The 13,151-nt window shown below is 44.6% G+C and overlaps 1 protein-coding gene and 1 pseudogene across 2 annotated transcripts in view; one reads left to right on the forward strand and one right to left on the reverse strand.

The window, feature by feature from the left end:
* STAT1 (signal transducer and activator of transcription 1) overlaps positions 1 to 2,758 on the reverse strand; it is a 39,438-nt gene extending 36,680 nt beyond the window's left edge. The window contains exon 1 of one of the 2 annotated variants that reach the window (XM_024563939.4): positions 2,601 to 2,758. The gene's annotated coding sequence lies outside the window, so the exon portion shown is untranslated. The remainder of the gene's footprint in view (positions 1 to 2,600) is intronic. The other variant, XM_024563940.4, reaches the window with a different exon arrangement.
* Positions 831 to 1,472, forward strand: LOC112307782 (U1 small nuclear ribonucleoprotein C-like; annotated as a pseudogene).
* Positions 2,759 to 13,151: the final 10,393 nt, after the last annotated feature.

Below are 13,151 nucleotides of genomic sequence, written 5' to 3' on the forward strand. Positions count from 1 at the left end.
AGGCAGTAAATAAAGTCATGCTAACAAAACTAGAATCAATCTTAATTTCTTACAAAATGTGTTACTAACACAGGGATTGGTATGACTGTCCCCCAATTACCTGGCTCAAATCCCAACTTTCAGGCTGCCTCCTTCCCCCCTAGTCCCAAGATTTCCTATCTCCCTGCCTCCAGTATTATCTCCCAATCCAGCATTCCTCGGCACACAGGTTGGATAACATCACTCTTTTGATCAAAACTGCTACAGTTTGCCCTTCTTATGCTGATTTCCATGCTGACCTATTTTGATCTGTCAACAAAGCAACCCCATCACCAAATTATCATCTCTGGGGTTTTGGCTAAACTCAACATTTCTGCTTCACTCCAGCTGTCATCACTCTTCAAAATAGTCTCCCCACAAATTTCTGGCTCTCTAAATCCTACCAGTACTTAAAGGTAGGTTCAAATGCCCCTTCTTCCATAAAGCTTCCTGACCCTTACCAGAGACAATTGAGCTTTCCTCGACTTACACCTCATTGACTTTTGTACCTCTACCAGAGCGTCACTACCCGTCTTCCTCATAAAGCTCTGTGATTCTCCCCGGAATGCTATAGGCTCCCGAGTTGCAAGGACTTTAAAAAATCCTCTGCTCCTTGGACTATGTCCTGCACATATAATGCACTAAATAATAGTTTGTTGAATTGAAAATCTAGTATATGTCAGCCCTGATTGGTGTGGTTCAATGGGCTGGTCTTCGTCCCACAAACCAAAAGGTCCCCAATTGGATTCCTGGTTTGGGCACACGTCTGGGTTGCCAGTAGGTCCACAGTTGGGGGCTGGCAAGAGGCAACCGATCGATGATTCTTTCGCACATTGATTTTTCTCTCCCTCTCTTTCTCTGTCCCTTCCCCTCTCTCTAAAAATAAATAAATAAAATCTTTTTTAAAGATGAAAATCTAGGCATCTCTTCCGGTGGTGCAGAACCCAGTGGCCAACGGCCTGCAGGACAACATGCCCAAGTTTTATTGTGACTACTGCGATACAAACCTCACCCATGACTCTCTGTCCGTGAGAAAGACTCACTGCAGTGGCAGGAAACCCAAAGAGAACGTGAAAGATTACTACCAGAAATGGATGGAGGAGCAGGCTCAGAGCCTTATCGACAAAAAGACAACCGCAGCATTTCAGCATTTCAGCAAGGAAAGATACCTCCCACTCCGTTCTCTGCTCCCCCTCCTGCCGGGGCAATACCTCCCCCCAGTCTCCTGGATCCTCCTCGCCCTGGAATGATGCCAGCACCCCATATGGGGGCCCTCCCATGATGCCAATGATGGGCCCTCCTCTTCTGGGATGATGCCTGTGGGACCCGCTCCTGGAATGAGGCCACCTATGGGAGGGCACATGCCCATGATGCCTGGGCCCCCAGTGATGAGACCTCCTGCCCATCCCATGATGGTGCCCACTCGGCCAGGAATGACTTGACCAGACAGATAAGGTGAGAAGGGAGCCTCTTTCTGTCAGTTTTCCATGACTTTTCTAGTTCACCAGGAGAGTGTGGTACTGTGACTCTGAGTGTTTCCTAATAGCGTGACAAGGAAGACTCACTCCCTTTTCCTGTCAAAGAGAGAATAGTTTTGGAGGGGAGTAGTGGGACAAAAAAAATTTTTTTTTCATTTCTATTGTGAAATGTGAAAATAAAATTGTAAACTCTGTTAGCTAAAAAGAAATGAAAATCTAGTATATTTCAGATTGCAAAAGAAAGTAAAGGTCAAACCATGTTATGGCCTAACAAGTTTGAGTCCTGCATCCTCATTAAACAATGGCTGCATACTGGCTTATGCTGGATGCTCAAGTCTAATTTCTATCCCATAAAAAATCTCCAACCTATACAAACAACATTCAAAGAACCGTCAACCACAACCTATGCATCTCTCCAAACTCTCCGGTACTAGTCAGACTAGTCTCTGGTACTATTAAGACTAATTGTATCATGTGGGGGGGGGGGAGTTGCAAAGAGAGAGGAAATACACTTTTATATTCTAGGAAAATATTAAGCTCCTCCATCTTTAAACGTAGATACATAATATAACCAAAGTCATGTAATCATTCATTCATTTCCATGAATGAACTGACCTGTGTTACCTTATGCCCCAGCAAGGGGCTGGGGATTCAACCTAAACAACAGCTACACACAGCACCTCAGGTGTCAGGACTACTGGGTGTGCATGCACAGGATCCGAACTTCTAACCTACAAAGTTCTCCAGGGGTGTAACACAGCAAATAAAAACTTTCTGCCAAAGTTAGGAAGCGTGACTATAGTGGAAAGGGGCCGGAAGGAGGGAATCGTGACAGTAGGAGATGGGGAGATGCAGTGTTTTCTGGGGGATAATTGTATTTCACAAGACATCTCTACTGCCAGAGCACGACTGGCAGAAGCAACCGTGCCATCACCGAGAAGAGCACCTGGGATACTGGGATACTCTGGAAACACTGTTGCCGGGATGACAGATTAACCTGACAGCACTGCAAAGCCCGCGTTCGCCCGGTGTCCAGCGACCCAGCCCCAGGGGCGCTGATCAGGTCCATCCCACCCTGGCACCCGGAACCTCAGGCTCACTCACTCTGCACGCTGGGTGGAGCAGGGAAGGGCGAAGGAGCGGTGGTGCTGCCTCTCCCGGGTACACCAGGTTATGTGTCCTAGGTCTGGGGTCTGATGGATGTTGTTCCGGGTGCAGCCGCACCTCTCCGCAGACTCCACGGAGGAAAACGAAACTACCAGCAGGAAGAAAAAGTTTGCCGGCAGCCCCGCCTCCTCCTCCTGGACCAATCACCGTTCCAGCACTCAGCCAATCGAACGCGGCTGTTCCGCAGATGCACTGCCTCCCCCCCGCAGCCACTGAACATCCAGTCCGCTGGGTCCTTCCTTAGCCTCTGGGCAGAAACCACGCACGAGTGACGTGTGGCTCAGCTCCGTGTTGCAACTGGCTGATTTACAGTTGTGTTTACACATCCTAGAGAGCAACGGAAAAGGAAGACCAGCTTGGAGATCCCTGCATTAGTACCCCATATCTGAGAACCTGAGGCTGAGGATATTGTGATTCTAGAAGTTCAGTTTAGCAGCCGGCCTCCGTGTAGCTAAACCCAGCGGATGCTTTTCTTGTCCTCACCTACTTGAACGATCAGAAACCTGCACAGTTGATGCCTCCATTATTTAACACTTGTTTCTTGGCCATAATGACACATCCTCCTTGCTTCTTCCTTCCTCTCAGGCATTCTTTCTCCATCTCTTGCTCCACCTGTACTGTCCAACTGGTCAGAGTCCAGATATTGGTCAGCTTTACCAACACTTCTCATGCTATCTTGTGATGACCTCACCCACATTTTCCCAATTTTCTTCTAGGTGTGGAAGGCTTCTATGTGTATATCCTGTTCACACCTCTCCTCGAGCTCTACACCCACATACACAACCCCTAACTTGACTCTCTACTTGGACATCTGGTAAGCTCTGCAAACTAGTTAAGAATTAACTCTACATCTTTCTTCTCAAACCTGCCCTTTTTATACGAATGGCACATGCTGGAAAGCTAGGGATCATTTTTTAGCATTGCCTTCTCCTTCAAGTGTCACACTCTGTCCTGTTTGATTCTTTCTTCTAAATATTTCTCAAGATTTACCACTTCTCTCCATCGCTTATGCCATCTCCCCTTTTCTCTCATTTGAATGATTGTGATACATTTCCAAATAGCTGCCTCAACTCAGCTTTTAACTTTCTTTTAATCCATATTTGCTACAGCAGTTTGAGTGATTTTTTTTTTTAAATCCTGGCCCAAGGATGTGTTTATTGACTTTAGAGTGAGAAGAAAGGGGTCAGAGGGGAAAAGAGACAGACAGACAGACATCAATGTGATAGAAACATCAATCAATAGGTTGCCTCGCATATGCTCCCAGACCAGGCATACAAACTGCAGACTAGGTATGTGCCCCTAACTGGAGATTGAACCCACAACCTTTTGGTGTATGGGACAGCACTCAACCAATTGAGCCACCCGGCCAAGGCTGGAATGAATTCTTTTTTTTTTTTTAATTGAAAGTACTGTTGGGAACCGCCCTGCCTGGTTTCAGAGACTGTAACCCCTCATGGTTAAGGCTGAGTGAGAGTTGGAACCATAAGCCACTAAAGAGACAAAGCTTGTCTCCCTGGCAGAAGTGCCACTTCTGCCCACTTCACCTTGCTTGGCCCTGAGCTTGGCCAGTTAGCCAATGACGGGTAAGAATCCTCAAGGTAGGATCAGCCTAAGACAGGCTCTGGTCACGGAAGAGGCCCGCAGGGAAGGGCTCGGGGGGGCTGTGGAAAAAGGGGGTGATGGACCCTCACCCCTCAGCTTTGAAATAGCCTGAGTCCTCATTCTGTCTGCAAGAAGTCTCCTAATCTCTTGGCTGCCTTACTTCCCTTGCCTGACTTAAGCCTGAAGCAATAACAGAGGGCAGTGCAGTCCTGTGCTGGGAGGGGCGGATTCCCAGGGGAATCAGGCCTAAGAAAAATACATACATTCCTGTGAAACCTACTTAATTTGTACCCTCAGTTTAAGAGATAAGGGTCCAGACCTGAGATGAGTCTGGCGCCTAAAGTTTTATGGCCCTCTAACTAATTGGCTGTAACTCAGAATAAGCCCTCAGAGTTCTCTGTAAATCATGTATTGTTTAACCCTTACTGGCTGACAATGATTGATGAGCTTTATCCGTATTCCTATGCAAATGAACCTAATAAAACCTCCTGGAGAGAGAGGCTCTGGGCCCTTCTCCCCTTGAGAGAAGCGGCCACCTTTCCTCCCCAAGCAGATCATGTTTTGGTAGTCTTTTTCTTCATCCGTGGTGGAACCTGGGGGGCTGCGTTAAAGCCCCCCGACAAAGTACATCTGTGTTTGTCAACCTAAAATCCTCTGATGGTTTTTCTCATAAAATCCAAATTTCTTAATATACCCTACATAGCAAAATCCTGGTTCCCCTATCATTTTCTCTAACCCTATCTTGTGCCACTCTTTCCTTTTCTTACTTCAGCACTTTTGTTCTTCGAATACGCCAAGCTCTTTCCCCAGACTCAGGGCCCTCTCACCAGCAGTTCTCCATTTGGAAAGCCCCTTGAGTCAAAGTTCCCCTCCCCCAGCTTCTTGGCTGGCTAACTTATCTTTTATGTCTCAGCTAAAGTCTCAGCTTAAATGCCACTTCTCCTGGTAGGTATCCCTTGAGGAAAGCCTAGATTAGGTCTTCTTGGAGTGTATGCCCATAAAATAAATTGTTTCCTTCAGGTAGATGAAATTTAAATCAGACCTTGAATAATAAGCCAACTTGGGTAGGAAAAGGATCAAATCATTTCCCAGGGTTCTGCTTATACGTGTATCTATTATAGTTTTTTCCCCCTCTTCTCACATCTGCGGACTCCTTCTTGTCACATGTTTAACCTCACAAAGCCAGTACTGAGCTGATGATAGCAATGACCTTTGGTACCAAAGTAGCAACCTTCTGTGAAAAAGAGGTGCTAGGCTATCAAAAAGAGCCCTTCCCCTCCTACTCACCTGCACTAAAGGCCCAGACAATGTTTGAGAAAAGCTGATTCCAAGAAAGGTAGATAATATGTTCAAAATATTTTTTTCTGGCACTGTAAAACCTGCACAGAGATTAGCTGCAATATTGATGGGTGAACTAAATAATATTAACATCCACAAACAGGTTGTCTCTCTTTGACTCTCCACATTCTGATTGTCATCAACTTCTATGGATGCTTGCTTCCCTATGCCTTTATCCTCCTTAGTTCTACCACCGCTGACAATACTCTGTTATAGGCCTTCATCGCCTGAGAACTGGAATGTTGCAATAGACACCAGGTGGACTACCTACTTCCTGTCCCTTTCCCCTCCACTATATTTTCCAAATTAAATTCTCTAAAACACCACAATTACAGTCATTTTCTGCTCAAAAGCCTTGACAACTCTCATTGCACTTACGATAAACACAAACTTGGTCTGGTACTCTGGATCCTCCACAGAATGTCCCTATCTTTCTTTCCAGCCTTGTCTCCCATTGTCCCATTACCCAACTAAACTCTATCCCCTGCTCTCCCCTCATGCTTTTAATTTTCCCGTTTCTGCCCCTTTGCCCATACTACCGGCAAGTATTGCACATACCAAATGGTGAGTCCTTACTCCCTTTGCTTATCAAATCCCTAAACAACTTTAAAAACTAAGCCTAAATCCTACATTCTCCTTCTGGTACCACCTCAACCTGTAGTGACCAACCTGGTCTCTGAAATAATGTGATAAGTAGGTGTCTCTGTGCTGACAGCCATTACACACTCCTTTATAGTATGGTTTCTAAAGTGTCTAAAGTCTTATGTCTCCAAGATTCAAAGTTCCTGGAGGGCAAACTATATGTATTTTATTAAGTTGATTCTTTAACATATTGACTGCTTAAAAAGCAATCAAATAAAAAAATAATTAAAAAATTAAACAAAAAAACTAGAAATCCAGAAATGACAGACCCAAATATGGCCCCCTTCAAAGAGTCAGCTTGGGAAGCTATATCTCTATACCAAATATGTCAACATTGCAAAAGGACACACAGATCAAGAAAAAATACACGGGGGATCCCCAGAATACTGGAATTATCTTTTGGAGGGAGGGCCCCTTGTAGTACAGGCTTCCCCCAGGAGGTGAGTGTTCTAGAAACCCATCTGTATCAGTGTACCAGCTGGTGTTGTTGTGAGAGGCCGCATTCAACTTCAAGGAATTTCTTTTGAAGACTCTTTCAAAGCATTTGCCCATTTTATGATGGGTGATTTACCACTGTACCTGCCTATGCCATGCTGAGTGTTCAGCAGTTTTTGACCAAAAATGTCATAACCCCCCATTTACCACCCTCCCTACTCACCTGATCTCACCCCAAGCAACTTTTTTTTGTTTCCCCACATAAAAAAAGTCCTCAAAGGCATTTTGCTGATATGGAAGAGGTCAAAATAAAAAAACCGCAGAAGTGCTAGAAAGCATCAAAGTCAACAAATTCAAAAACTGTTTTGAGCAGTGGGGGAAAAAACTTCTTGATAAGTATATTGCATCAATTGGAGAGTGCTTGGAATGTGACTGAAGTTTAAACATGTAAGAATAAATACACAATTTAATAAATTCCATTTTTGGCCCCCCATCTCATAGCTTAGACCATGTCTTGCAGACTATTTTATTTTTCACATTTGTTCTTTCCCTCTCACTCCTTGCCATGGTTTAGTAAGAGTGGAGTGCGCCTCCCTTTGCATTGAATGGCCTTGGCTGTGTGTCTTGCTCTGACTAAACGAATGTGAGCAGATGTGATATACCTCCCGGCCTGAGACTTTGTACTGTGTGACCAACTTGTTTTTGTGTGCTTCTTCCCTGCGCTAGGATACAGCAGGCTGAGGCAGCTGCCGCTCCTCCAGCCAGAGTCCTGGATGGGGAGATGTGTGGAGCCCCCCTGAACCTGCCACTTGGAGCAAAACTGCTGCAGCCCATCCATGCAGACATAAGTGAGATGGTGAGATGTGTTTGCTTGTCAGTGTTGTAAATCACTGTGACCTTTTTATTCTGGCACTGAAATAGCTGACCAATTAATTAATAGACAACAGAATCAAAATTCTAAATTACCTTAACAGGCTAGAATCCCTCTGGGTTGAAACCAACTGGATACAACTTATGGTTTCAAAGACCTGTGTTTGGGTTAAAAAAAAAAAAAGATAGCAAATGACACAATACTCTTTGCTGCCAGTGCCCACCTTCTGAATAGTTCTCAGCACTGCATCTAGCTGATCACTAGCAATAAATCGGAAATGGCAGGTAATATGAAACTTACCGTTTGCCATGCCTGAACTGGGATATATTCAAAGGAGAGTCAAGGACTGTGAGGAGTCTAGAAGCCACATTTTATGATAAGGAATTGAAGGCACTGGAGTAACTCATAAATTCACATCATGTTACAGTGGAAAGATAATCAGAAACCATGTCAGCCCTCCCATTTGGGGCAAATTTATTTTTGCTTGAAGAAAAGAAGACACTGTCATTCATTCCTATTCTTCATTTATCTCTTCTTTTATTCCCAAGTACCCAGTTGTATTTATGTAATTATATTTACAATCACTAGAAAAATAAATATAAAGAATACAATGCTGCCTACAAGCCAAGGCAAAAAAGAGTGATATTATCAGTTACACATTCTCATGATAAGAAATGAGAATGTATCTCCTGGCAGATTGTTTTCAATAATGACCCCATTATTCTTTTTCCTGTATCCACACCCCTTTGCAATGTGACTTTGCAGTTCCTTCCAGCAGGAATTGGGGGCTATTTCTCCACTCCTTGAATCTGGGCTGGCTTGTGACTTGCTTTAACCAATATTATACAACAGTTTTGTGACTTTGTCATTCTGAGCCTAGGCCTCAAAGGGCCTTACATACTCAGCCCTATGCTGTCTCCATGGCATGTCAGACCAGCCTGCTGCAGGACAGGGTGGCACACAGACCATAACCGAGTCCCGAAGCTGTCAGGGTTTAGGCCTCAGGCATACGAAGGAGCCTCGGCAAGATCAGGTGGCCTGACCACAATAAGCAGAACTGTTTATAAGCAGAGACGACCCAAGACTCCCAAGCAATGATAAATGCTTGTTGTTTTATCCCCCTGAGTTATAGGGGTAGTTTGGTTGTTATGTAGCAATAGATGACTAATACAGATCTTATTGGGGAAGCAAAGCATCCTACTATTGAATTTTAAAACAAAATGGCTCAAGTGGTGCAGGCCCACTGCCATTAACCCACCCCAAATATTTTCTGTAGGGATCTCTTACCCCCAGGAGTACACTATCCTGTGTGTCCTCACCACACACCTAGGACAGACGCCAGCTCTGCCTTCTGTCCTCACGGCCTTGGTCTACTTCAAAACAGCAGCTACAAATCTGATTGAAAAAACCTGTAGTAATAGATATTTTAAAACTTCCCCTCTCCTCCCAGAAACCATATTGCATTTCAGACATACTTTTTTTCTGATGTTGGTAGTAATGCTGGTAACCTAAATATCTAATAGGAATTACACTTCATCAGTGTAAGCCATATTTGTTAATCTGTAATATAACGGAATTGAAACGAAGGGTTTCTAAAATTCCCTGCAGTTTTCTGGATTTCTGATTCTCATGATAAAATATCAAAGTTATGCTTTTAAAGACTATTTAGTTACATTGGAAAATACCCAAGTATAAAATTAAATTAAAATGCAGGATAGAAAAAGTAGTATTATTCCAGTACTGCAAAAATATACAGAAATGTAAATACATGGAAACAGACGAAGAGAAAGAGGATGAGAAAGAAAAATATTTTAAAATGTGTTTCTGGGTGGTGGTTTACTTCTTTATAATTTTCCTTTTTCTAAAAAAAATGCCTATGAGCACTATTACATTTGTAGTATAAACACCCTCACAAACACTTTTTAAGTCCTGGGCTTTCCGGGGAGCAGCCAACGCCTGCCCAGAGGTGCACTGGGGCAGGCGGCGGTGTCGAGCTCTTGGAAAACTTCCCAAAACAGCAGGGCCGGCGCGCGGCGGGAGGGACCCAGATGCTCAGAAGAGCCACCCCCACGTGCTTTCTGGGAAACCGCCCGGGAGCAAGAAGGAGCGGGCTTGAGAGGAAATCGAAAAGCGAAAGTCACAGACTGAGGGAGCAGGGCGCAGGCGCAGGCTCGGACGCGGGGCTTTCCGGCAGTGGGCAGGCTGGCCTGCGGTCCCCCCTCCCCACCACCCCCGCAGCCTCCCAGGGGCAGGAAACGCACTCTGGCTCCGAGACGGCCCGCTGCGGCTCGCTGCGGCCGGGCGCCCTCTCTTTTGGGTCGAATCTGAGAGTAGTGGTCCTTGGACAAAATGAAAGACTGAGGCGGGGTGGGTGGCCTTAACTTTAGGGGGGTGGAGGGGGACACCTGCTAATTGCTCAAGGTGCTAGGAAACTCACCCACCCCACTTCCACCTTTTCTTCCTTCCCTTGGCCTGGAATCGTTCCCTTTTCCTAACCTCACTTCTCTATGTACCCAACTTGCATTCGTGCTAAGCCAGATCTTACTGGTCTTTCAAGCTCTGACCTTAAACCACGGGTGAAGGTGGGGGCTGGCCGCTTTTTCAGCTGTCCTTTTGTTAGACCTGAGAAGGGGCTTTCCTCTTTCTCCTGGGGTCTTTTCGTTCCCCACCCCTCGCCTTGTCCCTTATGGTAATTAAACCAGAAAGGGTGGGGGAGAAGTATAATGGAGAAGAATAATTTCATCACTAGACTATGATTTCAAAAGTTTAGCATGCTCAGGAAAAAGTAGTTTTGGCCCTGCCTGCAACCTGCATTACTTATAGAATGGTTCCAGGAGACACTGACCTAGTTTCTTTGGGCTTCGTTCAACCACTCTTCAAGGGCCCTACTTATTTTCGGTGACCTAGGGACCAACCTGGGACCTCCAATGTGAGCAGACCCATCCTGCTGAACCACAGCTGCTCGCCTCTCCTGAGAGTGAGCACCAGTCCCCACGGCTGCACACAAACACACTGGTGAGGGCACTTCCCATAATTCCCGCAAGGCAGATGGATGTTATCTTCTCCAGTTACAAGGAGAGGACACGATCTGCTATATAATTTCCAGCACAAAATGAAAATGGGGGCCCCTTTTTCAAAATTTATTAGGAATTTCAAGAAGGCCCTGACCAGTGCGGCTCAGTTGGTTGGGCTTTGTCCCACAAAGTGAAAGGTCCCCAGTTCCATTCCCAGTAGGGCTCTTGACTGGTTGCAGGTTGGCCTGGTCCAAGACTGGGCACATATGAGGCAATTGATCATTGTTTCTCTCTCACCTCAATATTTCTTTCCCTTTCTTCCTCCCTCCCTTCCCTCTCTCTGAAAATAAATTAGTTAAATCTTAAAAAGAATGGAAAGAGTTCCAAGAAGTCAATAGCAAAGCATTAAACCAAACATGGGCCCTTCTGAGTACTTGGCTCTGTGTGACTGGGTAGGTCGCACACCCATTAAGTCCCTAGTGTGGGAATCTGGGGAGGAGGATTTCTCCTGTAGAAACATTGTTACATATTTACTTAAATGGAAACTTATATACAATGAAGAAACAGGTTATAACACCACTTCTTCCCGTAGCACTTGGAATGACATCTAGCCTTCAGCTTTCCTACATGATGGGGCCTTGCCTCCCTTCTTAGTCATCTTGTCCCACTCCCTTCATGCTTCACTTTGCTCTCCTCCCAAGGGCCTCTTTCTGCTCCTCAAGTAACCCAGGCTTTTACCTGCCTAGGTCCTATGTGTACCATGCTTTGGGGAGGCTGTTTTCCTGGCTGTGTTCACGGACTGGCTCCTCATTCTTTAGATCCTCAGCTCAAAGATCATCTCCTCAGAGAGACCTTCATTTACCCCCTTTTTCCAGTTACTTGATATCACATTTCTATTCCTTTTAGCACTTATTAAATCTGTCCTTTATTGTTTGCTTGTCTGTTTTTCTCTTCCCTCATAGAAGGAGGGACTTTGTGCTGTTACAGCTTGTCTCACCTTGGTTCCAAGAGGATATTAAGCCCAATGCCCTGAGATATCTGATTGTGAATTACCTTTTCTCCTGTACATCTCGAATGACACTATGTACCATCCTTGGGAAACTGAGAAAACAGTTAAGCAAATTGCTATCTGTGTCTGTGGTTCAGATGGGAAACCCTCATTGAGAAAGGCAATGCCTGATTCAGAGCAGTTCTCAACATTTTTTGAATGAGTGAATAACATCATTGACCAGCTGGGATCAGGAATCACAGGTTAATTCAACCATTCAGTTCCCAGCACTGGCACTAGGCCTATGGAGCTAGAATTGAGGGGGAGGAGAATAAAGAACATTTGTACTATGAAACACTCCCCTAAAGGATTTTAATGAAAGCACCATTCTTCCACCCCCTTTAACCTCTCCCCATCTCCACCCTGTCTAGATGTCCTTTAAGAGTCTTTCCATCAGAGGCAGTTGGTGAGATGTCTACGTGGCTGACTGTCAAACCTAATGTAAGAGAGTGTTGTGTAGAATTTTTATCGAGGCAGGAGTAGTAAAGACCATCATTTAATGAGTAGGAGTTAGGGGAAAACTTCAGGCACACTTGACTGGGTGGATGTTTGGCACACATGAGATACCTAAATTAAAGGGAAGCTAGAGTAAGATAATAATCAAGCATTATCATTCAAGAGCATTTCTACAGAGTTGGGAAGTTAAGAGTGAGGTAAAGTAGAGGGGAAGTACTATGTTGTTTGAGCAATAGCAAGCAGGTTTTGGTTATTCAGTTTGAAGAATAATATTGGGGGCCGTTCCATGATTTTAGAGTTTGGAAGCATTATAAAGGGAATTCCAGCTTAGTCTTGCAGGCAGACAGAAAAGCAAATGAAAGGAAGGTACCAATTATTGTCATCTGTGTGTGCAAACACCAAATCATTAACTAATATTTATTAAAGGGCTGGCTGTGCTAGACTCTAGGGATAGTATTATGAACACAGCCTTCTTAGTCCCTGGACATACAGAGCTTGCTTACAGTCTCCTGAAGAAGACAGATGACGTGCATTTACAACAAAGGTGATAAGAAATGTGCTGGGGCATCTACAGGATAGGAAGGTGTGATGTGACCTGAGCCATCTATGTGCGTGTGTTTCAAAGGAAAGCTTTTCAGAGCCTGAAGGATGTATGATCCTTATCCGGGTAGATGAAATGGCGTTGGTGAATTAAGAGGCTATAGTAGAGGGAGGTGAATGCGAGCAGGACCATCAAAGAAAATGAAAGTAGTTCAGTCAGTCTCTTGGGTGTATGTTTTAGAGGACAAGAAGCTATTCTGGGGGAGAAGTGATGAGAGAGGAGATGAAAATTCAGTTGCAGAGTAAAAAGAGACTAAAAAATGACTTTGAAAAGATCTGTTAAGAGGTATGGTCTTCGACCAGAACTGGGATTCTTAACTCTTTTTTGTGCCATGGACCCCTTTGGCAGTCCAATGAAACCTATGAATTCCTTCAAAGAATAATGTTTTTAGTCAAATAAAATACATAAGATTAAAAAGGAAACCAAATACACTGATATGGAGATTTCAAAATATTGAAACCAACTTTGTAATGTAGCAATA

Source organism: Desmodus rotundus, chromosome 2 (genome assembly GCF_022682495.2).
Source record: "Desmodus rotundus isolate HL8 chromosome 2, HLdesRot8A.1, whole genome shotgun sequence".
Lineage (NCBI taxonomy): Eukaryota > Metazoa > Chordata > Mammalia > Chiroptera > Phyllostomidae > Desmodus > Desmodus rotundus.